The sequence below is a fragment of the Monodelphis domestica genome, chromosome 2 (assembly GCF_027887165.1).
Source record: "Monodelphis domestica isolate mMonDom1 chromosome 2, mMonDom1.pri, whole genome shotgun sequence".
NCBI classification, from domain to species: domain Eukaryota; kingdom Metazoa; phylum Chordata; class Mammalia; order Didelphimorphia; family Didelphidae; genus Monodelphis; species Monodelphis domestica.
Genome location: NC_077228.1, coordinates 495,073,374 through 495,089,638, shown reverse-complemented (window position 1 = coordinate 495,089,638; position 16,265 = coordinate 495,073,374). Strand labels below are relative to the sequence as shown.

General features: G+C 38.5%; 1 protein-coding gene and 1 non-coding gene across 3 annotated transcripts in view; one reads left to right on the top strand and one right to left on the bottom strand.

Annotated features, from left to right (window-relative positions):
• The first annotated feature begins 5,602 nt into the window (after nt 1–5,602).
• On the top strand, nt 5,603–5,684 carry TRNAS-AGA (transfer RNA serine (anticodon AGA)). Its single transcript has one exon. It is a non-coding gene; the product is annotated as a tRNA-Ser (tRNA).
• A 4,099-nt stretch (nt 5,685–9,783) lies between these two features.
• The window catches only part of LOC107648921 (histone H4), a 31,885-nt gene continuing 25,403 nt past the window's right edge, over nt 9,784–16,265 (bottom strand). For both annotated transcript variants that reach the window (XR_008916795.1, XM_056819321.1), the window contains exon 4: nt 9,784–15,906. The gene's annotated coding sequence lies outside the window, so the exon portion shown is untranslated. The remainder of the gene's footprint in view (nt 15,907–16,265) is intronic.

The window sequence follows — 16,265 nt, the reverse complement described above, 5'->3', positions numbered from 1 at the left end:
GCCATATAGCACTACTGGAAAATTAGTAAGATAGGTTTTCTCTTTAGTAAACAACTTTGATGGCATAATCTAACAATTTTCCTTTTTACATTTTGGACCTGTTAGTTGTCCATCTGTAGTATCTCCAAGATATACATATGTACTAATGGACTAAATAAGTGGGTTACCAGGCTAATAAAACATCATAACTTTGAAAATAGGAATTTTTACCCATTTTGTTTTTCTATGTGGATGGTGAAGCTAGTCTTTTTAATGATTGTAGAATTCACTGAAAAGTCCCTACAATGTTTTAGGTCTCAGCGTAGTGAGAACAATGTTATCTTCAATAGAAACATTATAGTGGTCTACAGAATCTGACTAGTATGAGCCACAGTAACCTATGAGATTTGTTTTTGACTGTCTTTTATGAACCAACCTTGCATTCATAGTATAAATCCAACCTGCTCACAATATGTAATCTTTCTAACATATCATAACATACTAACATAACATTCTAACAACATAACATAACAAGCCTACTTTCTATTATTTTATTTAAAGTATTCATCTCAATGTTCATTAAGGATCTTGGGCTATAGTTTTCTTTTTCTGATTTGTCTATCCCTGGTTTGGATAGTAACACTATTTCTGTCATAGAAAAAGATTGGGGGGACAGATGGGTAGCTCAGTGGATTGAGAACCAGGCCTAGAGATGGGAGGTCCTAGGTTCAAATGTGGCCTCAGCCACTTCCTAGCTGTGTGACCCTGGGCAAGTCACTTGACCCCCATTGCCTAGCCCTTACCACTCTTCTGCCTTGGAGCCAATACACAGTATTGACTCCAAGACAGAAGGTAAGGGTTTAAAAAAAAAAAGAAAAGAAAAAGATTGGCAGGGTGCCTTCTTTTCTTATTATTGCAATTATTTTATCTACTGTACAGTTTAAAGAGTGGTTGCCTTAAACTGTGACTATGAAAATATGGTTTCAAGACTTTGAATTGCCAAACTGTAAAGATAATTTTTGTGTCTTGATTTTATATTAAAAATAAAGTGGTCACCATGGGAATTAATTCCCAAATATGAAATACCCAAGTCAGCTGGGTTTTATGGAGATTTTAATTAATACAAATTAAGGAATTAAAGAAAAAGGAGAGAGAGAGTAAGAGGAAATATTAGGAAAAAGCCTAGGCCAGCCAAGACTTTAAGCCTTAAGAGAAACCAGTCAGTCTTTAATCACTCACCACAAGATCTGTCCTAAGCAAGATTCTAGTGTTCAGAGAGGCCCTCCAGTTTAGCTCAGGAAGCTCCACTTCAGCTTCCAAGGCCGAATTCATTTCAGCCACCTAGAGAGAAAGCAGCCTACAGTTCAGCTTTGGCAAGCTGAACTATGTTCAGAGGCCTTTCTGACCTCCTTTTAAAGAGAATTTTCTCCTATGTCACCTCCCCTAAGTTTTCACATCTACTAGTCACAGTAGATGTTTTCACAGGACTTACCATTCTTAATTCACACCTGAGTAGACTAAAACTTTTGAGTAATTCACACCTGAGTAGACTAAAACCTCACACCTCTTCCTAAGCTTGCTTGAACTTTTAGTGATTAATTTGACCTTCATAGGTCCTTACCCTTTTGTATTAGATCTAAAAAATAGACCTAGCTTAAGGGCTTTTGCCTCACTATAAGTATGGGTTAAGTACTTTTTCATTGTTCAGTAAGGAGTTTACAACTTTATCTTCCCCTAAAGTATGCTTAAGTATGAGTGGAGTAATGTTAGAGTTCTCACATTCCTGATCAAGTACCTTCATTGTTTAAAATGGGGAATGGTCTTAACCAAATGTTCTAAGGTAGAGTCTGAGAATTTTTAACATTCACAAGTCTGAGAAATTTTAAGATTCACACTAGTAAGGGAAAAATATTTTTGTTTGATAGAATTAATTTGTGAATCTATTTCTAGGAGTTTTTTTTCCCCTTTGGAATCCTATTTATTGCTTATTTAATTTATTTTCTAATATTGGACTGGATATTGGATTCTGGAATTATTTAGTCTATTTCTTCATATGTTTATCTAGACATTTTACATTTTTGTAACTTTTCTTTAAACTTTCAGTTTTATTTGTGTAAAATTAGACAGAATTTCTGATTTCTTTTATCCAATTGCAATGAGTTCTTTTTCATTTCCACGTGAAATTTTTTTTCTTCTCTTTAAAAAATCAGATAAGCTAAGAATTTATCTATTACATTTGTTTTTTTTTTTTAAGGTTCCTCATTTAATTGATCAGTTCAATGGTAATTTTGCCTTAATTTTTATTAATGCCATCTTAATTTTCATATGTCAAGATAATTTTGAGCATTTGATAGTACAGAGCACCTAATCCTCCTGGATATGCTTTCCTTACTGGGTTTTTATGATAGTATTCTCTTTTTGTTTTTTCTCTGCTTTTTTCTAACTGTTCCTTTTGATTCTCTTTTGTTAATTCATCATTCTTGACATACCCTTTAATTGTGGGAGTGTTTTAAATCTCTCTCCAAGACTTCCAAGCCTGGAATTCTTTCCCCTCCTCACCTTTTCTTCTAAGAATTTCTGGTTTCTTTCAAAACTCATTGAAAGTATCATACTCTGTAGGATATATTTCCATTTTGCTCCAGCTGTTAGTGTTTTCTCCTCTAAGATTACTTTCTACCTGCTTGCAATATATTTTAATTATAACTGTCACAAGAAATGACAATGTGATGCAAAGTAAAGTGAGAACTGGAAGAATACTATGCACAGTAACAACAATAATATATGATAATCAGTTATGACTGTTTGCAAAAAGGCAAGGATCCAGGACAACTCCAAGTGACTCATGACAAAAATGTACACCTATTGCCACAGAAGAAACAGAGTCCAAATGCAGATTGAAACATACCATTCTTCACTTTATTTCCTTCACAAAGTTTTCTCTAGTATAAGCAATATATTTATTGTGAAACAACATGACAAACATGGAAATATGTATTATATGATGATATGTGTACAACTGATATATTCCTGCCTTCTTGGGAAGAGGGAGGGGTAGGAGAGAAGGAAAGAACATGGATTGCAAATTGTAAGAAAATGAATATTAAAAATGTTATTGACATGTCATCTGGGAAAAATAAAAATTAAAAAGAAACACTAAAATGATAATATGGAGAGTTTTGGAGGAAACTGAGACTTCTATGAACCAGATTGTAAACAGAAATAGAAGAACAATTTGTACAATGACAACATAGTAGAGGAAAATAAAGTTGAAAGACTTTAGTGGACAAGTTAGTAGCTCTGTGGCCTTAAGAGCCAGGCCTGGAGTTGGGAGGTCTTGGGTTCAAATATGATCTCAGACATATCTTAACTTTATGATCCTGGTCAAGTCACTTAACTTCAATTGCTGAGCCCTTGTTGCTCTTCTGCCTTGGAACTGATATCAATTCTGAGAGAGAAGATATGTGTTTAAAAAAAAAAAAGGAAGAAAGACTTTAGAACTCTGATTAATGTAATGACAAACCACAAATCTGGAAGACTGAAAATGAAACATATACCATTCATTCAAAATGCAGAGAGAGACACATATGTTTTTTAGGAATGGCCAATAGGCATTGCTGAACTATACATGTTTCTGATGAAGTTTTTTGTTTTCTTTGTTTCTTTTATTGTTGTTCATTAATGGAGGGAGGGGAGAAGTGGAGGAATAAGAAACATGTTATAAATGAATGTAAAAAATATATATTTTTTAAAAAGGAAATTGCTAGGGAGCAGTTTCTCATTAATGTGGTTTTGGGCAAATCAATGATCTCTTTCTGAGTCTCATCTCTAAAATAGAGATAATACAGAACTTATATTACCTAACTTAGAAAGTTGTTGTGAGGGAAATGCTTTGTAAATTTCAAACTGCATGAAGATTTTTTTTAACCCCTTTGCCCCCCCCCCTTTTTTTCTGAATCTCTTTTGCTCCATTATCCAAGGAGCTCCCACTCTAGTTATCTACTCAGATACAGTTTCTCTGAGGGGGAAGAGGAGGGGGGACAGGAAGAGTATCACAATTTTATCAATTTATGATCTGGCAAATGTTTTCTTTGCTGCCATGACCACCAGGTGGCAATATTGACCTCCAAATTATTTGCCTGTGGCACTATATGAACAATTTACAAAATGCATAAAATTAGACGTAAATAATGGAAGAATTGTTCGCTTTTAGGCTGAGCCAATATAATAACAGTGACATTGCTACCTAAAATAACTTACTAATTTAGTACCATGCAAATTAGATGAGCAAACTAAGATAACTTGGAGAGCTAGAAAAATAATTTTAAAAATAAGTTCGAATACCCATAAAATGTGTGAAAAAAAGCAAGAAAGAAGGAAACTTAATGGTATATAATCTTAACTATATTACAAAGCATCAAACAATGTGGCACTGGTAAAGAAATACAGAGGCTGATCTTTGAAACAATTTAGGTAGGTACACACAATATACAGAACCACTTCTGGATCCCTGCCTAGTCCTGGAAAAGGAGTTTGTGTAGTTCAATGAAATTTAAATGGATAGGTCATAGTGGAGAGCATTTACTAAGCACCTAGTATATGCCAGACACTGTGCTAATTGCTTTACAAATAATATCTCCCTTTACAAATAATAACTCCCTCAAAAAAGCTCTGTGATGTAGGTGTAAATAAGTCCATTTTACATTCTGCATCAATAAAGTGCATTAAAAAAAAAGAGAGAATAATATATCTGACCAATAGACATTAATTAGCCAGCAGTCTTGGCCGAGTGACCACAGGAATGACAGGAGACAAAAGATCGACTGTGTATTCAATTCACTTTAACTCACCAAGCATTCATTAAACGTCTACTTCTGAGAGCAACTAGACAGCACTGTGGATAGACTGCCAGTTCTGCAGTCCAGAGGACTGTCTTGGATTATTCCCAGCTGTGTGACCTTGGGCAAGTCACTTAACTCCAGTAGTCTAGCCCTCGCTGCTCTTCGTAGAATTGAAACCAAGGCAAAAGGTTAAGGGGTTAAAAAAAAAAAAGTCTACTACCCATCAGACACTGGGAGGCGCTATGGGTATACCGGAAGGACAAAAGCGAAGCCGTCTCTGACCTCAATATATTTACTAAGAATTTCTCTCGAGGAAAAACTCGAGCTGATTCCTCAAGTGAAAGGCACTATCACGAGAAAGAAGTGTCGTTTCTGATCCATCCTTTGCAGCTGAACCTCACTGACAGCGGGGACCCTCTAGGACTAGTGGGCGCGTCTCATTGGGAACTCGGGAACTGTTGGTCCCAAACTTTCCAAGTAGACTGGGCTGGAATTCCATCCAGTGGCGGAATTATGTGCCTAAGGGTCTGAGGTTTACGGGGTTTTATTTTGGTTTCGCATTTGTCTTGCTGCAGCCTAAGAGAGGTCATACACGTTAGGAGGGGCTGGACTGTCTGGTCCCTACCATTTTTTGTTCTAGGGGATGATTCATTTTTTTTTCCCGTCAGGCTTAGGTCCTGCGATGAAATAGCAAATTTCACAAGATTAAATTACTACTACCGGGAAACACCATTTTGCAATCAGTCTATGACGATATACAAAGACTGGGTTAGTAATTTCGGGGTGTAGTCGTGGCCGAGTGGTTAAGGCGGTGGACTAGAAATCCATTGGGGTCTCCCCGCGCAGGTTCGAATCCTGCCGACTACGAGTGCTTTGGTTTTTCTCGCTCAAGTTCGAATTCTGACAAACTCATTGATTGTTCTTTAAGAGAATTTAACTCAAAGGGTTCTTCTTCAATATGCTGGCTTGCTCTTGGTACTATTCACTTGGAACAAAGAACATTGTGAAAGACGGGATGGTAGAGTGCAAAGGTTACTTACTGGCTTTAGTATTAGGAAACCTAGCTTCCAAATTCTTGGCAAGACACTAACCTTCCCTGAAGATATCCCCAAGTGTAGATTTTACTTTTCAAAGGAAAATGTGAGAAGTTTGCAGACACGTGGAAGTAAGGATTCTGAGATAGAAAGCACGTGGCCAAGAGAGGCCTTAGGAAAGAGAAAGAGAAAGACAGTAGTGGGAACTTCAAGGTTGCAGGAACAAGAAGAAGGAATCATGCCTTCATTGAGGATTGCCAGGATCAATGAATATGTAACCAAGCATAGTTAATTCAGATTGGATGGGATGGTAATGATGACTGTGGGGTGTTCCTTAAGGATATCCCTGACCAGCAGGGTCCCACAAGGGAAGGGGCTCACCTTTGTGATGGGACCCGAGGAGAGACAGGGAGCCGAGAACCAGGGTGAAGAATGACAGACAGGGACAAGTCAGTGTTTGAATAGGCAGGCAAACCTATGATATTCCCCTTGATAGGAAAATATGAGTACAAAGGAACACAAGGTGGATGAGGAGATTAAGATAGGGAATATAAACCAACAAGGGCCATAGCCTCAGGAGAGGCTTTAGAGAGAGGGAGACAGAGAGATTGCTAGGCAAGATTGAAGATCCAAGAGGAATATTCATGGTCATCGCCTCTGTATTTATTGCCTTCCTCTGTTTAGGGAAGTATTCTCAATCACGTAGTAACCACATTACAAAGCATGGACAATGAGGATTGGATGGTGAGGTGAGAGTAACACCTTTTTGGGCGTGTAGATTACAAACCCCCCCCCCCCTTTCTCGATTTTGGGCAAAGGAGGCTCTGATCATGATAATGAGTTTGCCCTAGGCAAGGGCAGCATGGCCATTTCAAGGTTACATTCACAAACCTTATTGGTAAAACCTTGTGCTTGGAGATACAGTAATCATACAGTCATTTATGATTCATAGATGTGAATATGCTTGGGATGCTACAATGACACCTTTTGAGTGTGTTGACTTTAACCCATGCTTTTACAAAGGAATTTGACTCCGCACAAAATGTTAATGAGTTTGCCTTGAATAAAGGCAGCATGGCTAGGTCAAGAGTCCACCCACAAATATCAGAATTCAAACCTTGTATCTTGAAGACACAATATCCATACATCAATTATATTTCTTAGATGTGAATATGCTTGGAATGCTACACTTTTGTATTAGATCTAAAAATAGACCTAGCTTAAGGTTTTAGCTTCACTGTAAGTATGAGTTGGGGACTTTTCATTGTTCAGTAAGGAGTTTACAACTTTATCTTGTAATGGGGAAATTTAAGGCTTCTGGGAGAGGTTATAATATTGTAATGGCTACAGGATTTATGTAATATTGAACAATGGCCGCCAAGGAATTTACTTATGAAATTCCTAAAATGAAACACTCAAGTCAGAATGGAGTTTATGGAGGTTTAATCACAATGGGAGTAGGGAAAAGAAGAGGGAGAGAAGGAGAGAAGAGAAAAGGGAAAGGGGCTACTCAACCTCTGACCAAGGCAGAGGGAGTTTTAGGCCCAAAAGCCCAGGTGGAAAGAATCAGTCCTTAACTCACGTGACCGATCTGAAGGAAAGCTGTTTGCGGGCGTCCTCTCTGTCCAAGCTCCTCACACCAACCTCCTTCTCGCTCTCCCCACAGGAAGTGCGCGAATTCCAGAGGCTGTTCCCTCCCTCACTTCCTGTGTCTCACAAATGCCAATGGTTGGCTCTAGCTTGGCTTAGGACAGCCCAGGTGGGCAGTTAGTTATTTCTGATTTGTCATTGACTAGCACATGCCCGTGTAGTGTGGGTGTGCACAATTTTTTGGGTGCTAGACCAAGATGGAGACTTTTAAAAATTCACAATCTTCCCCCTAAAGTATGCCTAAGTATGGGTGGAGTAATGTTAAAATTCCCAGTACATTCCTGATCAAGTACCTCCATTTGTTACAATAAGGGAATAACCTTAACCAAATGTTCTAAGATAGAGTCTGAGCAGTTTTAAGATTCACACTCAATGGAAATCATATTCTTCTGAGTTACCAATGATTTCTTAATCGCCAGATCTAATGACCTTTATTCCCTATTCTCATGTTTTTGAACTCTTCAGTCTTTGCCACTGTTTGCCTTGACTCCTTGCTATCCCCTTCTAGGTTTTCATAACACCACTCTTTCCTCCTACTTGTCTCTCCACTATTAAGTTGTTTTTCCTGGATCTTTGTACTGTCATACCTCATAATCGTGGGTGCTCCCCAAGGTTCTCTCTTGTACCCTCTTCTCTTCTCCCTCTATACTATTTTGTTCCTCATCAACCATGGATTCAGTTATCATCTGTATATATCTATTTATCCAGAGCCTCCAGTCTTATGCCTCCAGCTTCCTACTGAACATTTCAAGCTTAGATATCTAAAATTCAATATGTCAAAAACCAAACTTATTTTTCTTCCAATCCCTTCCTTCTTCCTTATTTTCCTATTGGTTGTTGCCCTTTGTACTCTGAGATGACCAAAATGACATCACTATGTCAGGGTCAGTGTATAGTGAGTCTGACTGGCTGATCAAATCAATACAAGCTCAGAAAGTTCTACCCCAAGTCAAGCAGAAATTGGGCATATGAACATTTGGAGTGGAGATGTCTATAAATTTGCCCATCATATTTTTACTGTGATTGGTAGACATGAAAACTTAGGGGAGGTGACATAGGAGAAAATTCTCTTTAAAAGGAGCTGCCTGATCTGAACCAGTTCAGAATTAGTTCAACTTAGGAAGCTGAACTGGAGGTTCTTGGTGGGGCTCTCGGTGGCTGAACTTAGTTGAACTCAGGAGCTGAACTGGAGGGTCTCTCTGAACACTAAAGTTTTGCCTGGGACAAAATCTTGTGGTGAGTGATTAAGGACTGACTAGTCTCTCTTAAAGCTCAGGCCTAGGACCTTTCCTATTATTTCCTCTTACTCTGTCTCTCTCCCTTTCTTTAATTCCTTCATTTGTATTAATTAAAATCTCCATAAAACCCAGTTGACTTGGGTATTTCATATTTGGGAATTTTTCCCATGGTGACCACTTATTTTTGATTTAAATCAAGACACTAAAAATTATTTTTACAGTCTGGGCAATTCACAGTCTTGAAACCCATATTTTCGTGGTCACAGTTTATGGCAACCACTCTTTTGTCTGTAATAGTACTTTGGTGTTCCAGTGTTCTGGACTCCAAGAGCAGTTTCAGTATCTCAAAGAGTAAAGAGTAACCTCATTGGGGGCAGCTGGGTGGCTCAGTGGATTGAGAGCCAGGCCTAGAGATGGGAAGTCCTAGGTTCAAATCTGGCCTCAGACACTTCCCAGCTGTGTGACCCTGGGCAAATCACTTGACCCCCATTGCCTAGCCCTTACCACTCTTCTGCCTTGGAGCCAATACACAGTATTGACTCCAAGAAGGAAGGTAAGGGTTTTAATTAAAAAAAAAAAGAGTAACCTCATGATTTTCTGGACCCAGACTAGTGGTAGCTGAAACAAAGGATCATCTTAGGGAGAACAGATGAACTAAGCTAAATTGAGCCTAATCTTTAAAGAATGGGGTAATGCAGGGGAAAGTGCTGGGGAAGGGGGATGGTGTGTATACACCACTATAAAAGCTACCCAATGTTAAGTAGTTAAAAGGAACTGGGATCCAAGTCATTGGTATCTAAAAATGAGGGAAACACAGGTAATGAAAGCTCACACTGATGACAGTAAAGAGATATAACCCCACAATCCAACTAGACTCCTAAAGGAGAAATATAGCTTCATGACTCTGAGAGAATGAGCCAGAGTTTCTATGCTATCCAAGTAAGCATGATAATGACCTTACAGCTGGGATTTTGGATCATATCCATTAAGAATTCAGTAGTTCATCAGTGTAAAAATTAATTTATATCTCGAATAATAAAAAGATTATATTTTATGAGGTTTATTAAGGATTATTAGAAATCAAGGATACAAAATAAAAACTATGTGCCCATGACTGATTAGCCCATTCAAAATCCCCACGCTTAGCTTACTGGCTACATCATTGCAATGGGAGAGAAGAGAGCATGGCATTATTGCCAGTTAAATACCAATTGTGATCATGCGTATGTGGAGATTCAGGTGAGATTCTAGGGAATTCTGGGAAATACCAAAGATTTCTGGGGTTTGAAGTCTAGGGTTCAAAATCTCCATTTTTACAATCCCCCTCTGAGGCCTGAGGAAGACTAGTCTCTCCGATGGTCTTGTAAACAGCTATGAAATTACAATAATTTGAGGATAAGAGGAAAAGAGAACAAAACCAATAATTGATTGGCGCATTGACAAAAGCCAGTTAGAGGGCAGTCCCCTTCAGCATAAGAGTATACATACAAAACAAATGCATTTAAACCCCACACAGTTCAAATCAGCACATCCCAAAATTTACTCTGGATCTTCTGGTGCAGCTTGTGGTCTGTGGAGGCATCTTCATGGTTTCTTCTCCAAAACGTTCACTTTCTGGATTCAGAGAGGTAGCATGCTTCTTAACCTAAAATTACTATCAAAAGGAATTTAAACTTTGCAATTTAAAATGATAATAATTTATACATTCCCCCCCCCCCCAAAGAGGGTGATTAAAAAACATCCAGCTCAGTTCAGGAGGCAATGTTGAGTTATGGGGGTGTATGAGTCAATTATCAAAAGAAGAGAAAAACAAAAAACAAAAACATAAAGAAAAAAATGGAAGAAAGTTAACTTTTGGTAGAAAGAAAAAAATTCAAAATCAGAATAAAAATACCAAAATCTATGCATATAAAATGTTGAGTAAGCAAGAATAAATTCATAATAGGCCCTTGTATTAGGGTTCAATAAATTTCTACCCCACAAGTCTGTAGAATAGAATGCAATAATATTTCACTTACCCATCTGCAGCCAAGACTACAGGAAGTTGCCATACTATGAGAAGAAAAAGAACTAGAATTTTATTTTGATAGGGAAGTGTCATTCTCTAGTCTGATTTTTGTCATTCTCAGGGATTTAGGGAGTCAGTCAAACTTTGGTACTTGTCTGAGTTCTTCACAAAGAGTGTAGATACAAGGAAGTCCTATGAATTAACATATGTCAAGCATCGCAACTGCGAGTCTCACAATAGTTTTTTTTACCTGTGTGCTCTTTTTGGCACTATTCAGGTTAAGTCTGTGCTCCTTGTTTTATTCCATTTTCTAGAATCCAACACAAACATTAATCACAGTCCCATAACATTTTATCAATAAATGGCAGGTTCCCACAATTTAAAGCTTTTGGGTATGCATTAATATTATAGCAAGTATGTATCTATATACATATATATTTAAACTTATATTACTACAGAAAAAATAATATTAATTGTATGTACCTTTAAAACAGGAAATGAGAAAAAAAGAAAAAATCAAATATTCTAATCAAAATAAAAGAAAAGCAATAATAAAAACAAGGGGGTGGGGGAATCATGAATTCAATGTGTTCTCAAAAAACAGCATCCACTTGTCAATGGATTATTATCTACAATGCATGTGATAAGGTACAGTCAATCAGTCTCAACAGAAGATGTTCTCTTCATCTGTGAGCAATGAATCCAAGAGTCCTTTTCTCCAATCTTTATAGATGTTGGAGTAGTTAACAATATTTAGAACGGCCCTTCCCAGGAAGGCTGAGTTTCTCCAGTATGCTGGAAATTCTTAATATACACCTTGTCTCCTGGGTTTAGGTCATGAAGAGAAAAGTCTCGTGGTCTGGCTTGTACTATAGCTCCGGATCCATAGAGTTCACACAGTTTGTGCTGTAATTCTTGAATATAGAAAGCAATAGTAGTATCTCCCCCTAATAGTGATGTATATTCAGGGGAGAAAGGTTTAGCCTGTATAGGTGGATGTCCAAAAAGCATCTCAAATGGTGAGATGTGTAGGTCTCCTCTAGGCCTGCTTCCAAGATAAAATAGGGCCAGATGGGAGAATGTCAGGCCATTTTAAATGAGTCTCAGTGCATAATTTTCCAATCATAGTTTTAAGTTCTCTGTTCATTCTTTCAACTTGGCCTGAGCTCTGGGGATGATATGGAACATGAAATTTGGGAGTTATCCCCAAGCAAGAATATATATGACTTAGGAGAGAATCAGTAAAATGACTTCCTCTATCTGAATCAATATGTGCTGGCAGGCCAAAATGAGGAATAATTTCTTTTAAAAGCACCTTAGCAATAAAAGCTGCTGTGGCTCGGGTCGCAGGAAATGCTTCTGGCCATCTGGTCAGTTGATCTACTATGACTAGACAAAATTTATAATGTCCAGCCTTTGTTATGAAATCTATCTGTAGATACTCAAAAAGTGTGTAAGCCATAGGACGCCCACCAAAGACTTTGCCACAAAAAGCATGTTGGTTATATGCTTGGCAGGTAGAGCAGGCTGTACACACTTTAGAGGCTATAGTAGTTATACCAAGGGATATCCATACTCTCTTAACAGAGTCCATGATGCCCTGCATACCAAAGTGACCATTTTTATGAATAGATTGGCAAATTTGGTAATAGAAACTTCTAGGGAGTAGGGGTTTTCCTTCAGATGACACCAATGCTGCATTAATCTCTCTTGCTTTTAATTTTTGCTTTGTGAATCTTAAAAACTACTCAGACTGTACTTTAGAAGATTTGATTTAACTATTTCCTTATTGTAACAATGGAGATACTTGGTCTAACAAGAATCAAGAATGTCTTGGGAACTTTACATTACTTCACCCATACTTAGACTTACTTTTGGGGAAGATAAAGTTATAAAGTCCTGATTGAACAATGAAGGTACTTAACTCATACCTTATAGTGAAGCTAGAAACTTAAGCTAAGTCTATTTTTAGATCTAATACAAAAAGGTGTTAAGTACCTATAAAGGTTAAATTAATCACAAAAAGTCAAGTAACTCACAAAAGGCAAGCTTAACAAAGAAGTGTTAAGTACTGAAAAGATATAATCTAACCAGAGAAAGTGAAAACTATTGAGTGGTGAGAACTAAGAATGGGCAGTCCTGGAAAAAAAATGTCTACTGTGATTGGTAGGCATGAAAATTTAGGGGAGGTGACATAAGAGAAAATTTCTTTAAAAGGAGGGGTAAAAAGTCAGTTCAGGCAATTCAGTTCGGAGTAGAATTGAGTTCTGAACTCAGTTCAGGAGATTGAGTTCAGTGGAGGACTGGAGCTTCCTTGGAGATGGTGGTGAGTGATAAGACTGGTTCCCTTTCCTTTAGACTCAGGAAGGCCACTTTGGCCAAGGCCTTTAACTACTTCCTGGCTCAGCCCGAGTCAGAACAGTTTAAGTTAACTCTCTCTCTCTCTCTCTCTCTCTCTCTCTCTCTCTCTCTCTCTCTCTCTCTCTCTCTCTCTCTCTCTCTCTCTCTCTCCTTTCCTTAATTCCTTCTCACTCTATTAATTAAAATCTCCATAATTCCCAGCTGACATAGGTATTTTATTATTTGGGAATCATCCCTAGTGACCAATTATTTAGACTTAAGTCAAAACACTAAAAATTTTCCTTATACTTTCCATTTTTACACTTCCCTTTCATTATAGGAAAGTGAAAATTTAAGTCATTAGTGGTTGTTAATGTTAAAATTAATTCAGGCCCTTCTATGGCTGCTAGCTCTGCAGCAGTATCTACTCTGTCATTTCCACTAGAGACAGGGTCAGTGCCACCTGTATGGGCAGAGCAATGAACTACAGCTAGGGCTTCAGGCTGCTGGAGAGCAGAAAGAACTTCATTAATAATTTCTGCATTAGCTATAGATTTTCCATCTGAGGTTAAAAATCCTCTCTGGAGCTATAGCATCCAGACTGAGTGACAAATGCCAAAAGCATATATAGAATCCATATAAATTGTTGCCTTTTTATCCTTGGCAATTATATAAGCATGTTTCAGAGCTATGAGTTCTGCCCCTTGAGTGCTAATATTAGAGGGCAGTGAAGCTAACCACTCAGTGGCAAATTCTGTGACTACTAAAGCTCCAGTGTAGCATATGCCATCCCTCATAAAAGAAGAGTCATCAGCAAATAAGACCAGAACTGAGTGGTTTAAGGGAGTGTCCAAGAGATTATCTCGAGGCTTTTCTGCCATGAACACCAGTGTTTCACAACTGTATAATGGTTCTCCTGAAGTTGGTAAGTCTGGAAGCAAGGTGGCAGGATTAAGGGTTGTACAGAGCTTCAGAGTAATATTTTCATTGTTTAGCAAGGTTATTTCATACCTTGTAATTCGCTGATCTGAGAATGCCTGTGTTCTATGCCTTAGCAACAATACTTCTACCTCATGTGGGCACAGAATTGTTAATGGATATCCCAATACTAAATCAACATTTTTGTCACTAGTATGGCTGTAGCAGCTATTCCTCTTAGACATGGTGGTGCTCCTGATGCTACTGGGTCCAATTGGGCAGAATAATAAGCAATTGGGCACTGAGAAGGCCCCAAAGTCTGAGTTAAAACAGCTGAAGCTACTCCTCTTTGCTCATGTGCATACAAAGTAAATTGCTCGTTGTAATCTGGGATGCCTAGAACAGGGGCAGACAGGATAGCCTGTGTTAGATCTGATAGACCTGACAAGTATTCTGGCTCTAATTTGAGGGGTTCAGGGACTGAATCCCTTGTTAGTACTATAAGGGGGTTAGTAATTTCCCCATAGCAAGGAATCCATTGTCTACAAAACCCTGTTGCTCCTAAAATTGCTCTCAACTGTTTCTTAGTGGTAGGAGCTCTTAAATTTAGAATATTTTCAATTTGTTTGGGAGAAATAGAACAGGTACCCACAGTCAGGATGAACCCCAAATATTCAACTTTAAGGAGACACCACTGAACCTTATTCTTTGAGATCTTATGACCTCTTTTGTGCAATTCCAAAAGAAGGTGTTTACTATCTTCCTGACATGCTTCTGCATCTGTTGAAGCCAAGAGTAGATCATCTACGTATTTGATTAATTTACTATCTTTAAATGTTATATTATCTGTGTCTTGGCTCAAAATTTGTGCAAATAAACTTGGGCTTTCCATGTAACCCTGGGGCAGATGACTCCATGTATATGGGAGACCTTCCAGGTGAAAGCAAAGATATGCCTGGAGTTCTCATGTATGGGAATGGAAAAAAAGGCTGAGCACAAGTCCACTACTGTAAAGTATGTAGCTGTGCTAGGAATAGAGGAAATAATAGTATTTATGTTGGAAACTATGGAATGTCTCTTTATAACGTGGTTGTTCACAGCCCTCAGATCCTGTACGAATCTATAGAGGTACTTGCCATCGGGCCCCCTTTTGGGTTTTTTAATGGGCAGGATGGGCGTGTTGTATTCAGATTTATAAGGGATTATTATTTCCTGTGCAATCAATGAGTTTATTACTGGGGTAATACCCTCAATTGCCTCTCTTGAGAGGGAATACTGAGGAATGGAAGGAGGTGGGCTAGATTTAGTTTTTATCTACATAGGAATAGCTGATTTAAGTATGCCTACATCAGAAAAGATGTGGCCCAAAGAGACTCTGGTATATCCTTAGGTATTATAAAGGTTGGAGACTCTTTTGCCTCCTGGCTCTCTGAGAGAAGTACAGGGAATAAATTTAAAAATTCCTCAGGTACTTCCAATGATAAGGAACCATCTGAGGAGCAAATTATTGTGGCTTATAGTTTGCATAGTAAATCCCTCCCCAGCAAGTTTGTGGGGGATCCAGGCATTAAAAGAAAAGAATGTTCTACAGTTATGGGGTCCCACTCATACCATGTGAGGAGAATGTTTCGGAACTTTTAAAATTTTCCTGATACACTGTGGAAAGTAAACAAGACTGACAGTTGGTGGGGGAATGGGCAACTGGAAGTGGCAGTTGGGTCTTGTGACTAGCACTTTCTTTCTGTCAGGTTTTTCTTCCTTCCTGGTGTTGGAGAAGAGAGGAGCTTGTTCAGCCCAGCCTGGTGTGGTGTGTTGATTGTTTGTTCAGCCTGAAGATTCAGGCCCAATCTCTTCTGAAGGTCAGAACTGTTCTTGTTTGCTTTCTGTCAACTGCTAAGATTCTGAAATAGACAAAGCAGGACTGATATAGAGTAGATGGGAGTGGGAGAAACCCTCTGCCAGCCTCTGGGACCTGGCCTCACCTCTGAAGCTGAGGAAAAAACTCCAGTCCCAACTGGTTAATAAACTTGATAATATTTGAATTTGCAGTCAGATAAGTGGGCTATCTTTTCTGGGCATAGAGGGAGCTGAACATCAGTTCAGTCATTCAGAGACAAACAGACCTTATTGGTCCCCTGCTGCTTCCTCTAGGCAGGGGGAATCTCTCTCCTTTGCCTCACCAAGCAACATTCCCTCTCTCTCCTCAAATCCTTCATACCCCCATACAAACCTCCCATTATCCCCCATTTTTCCAATCCTC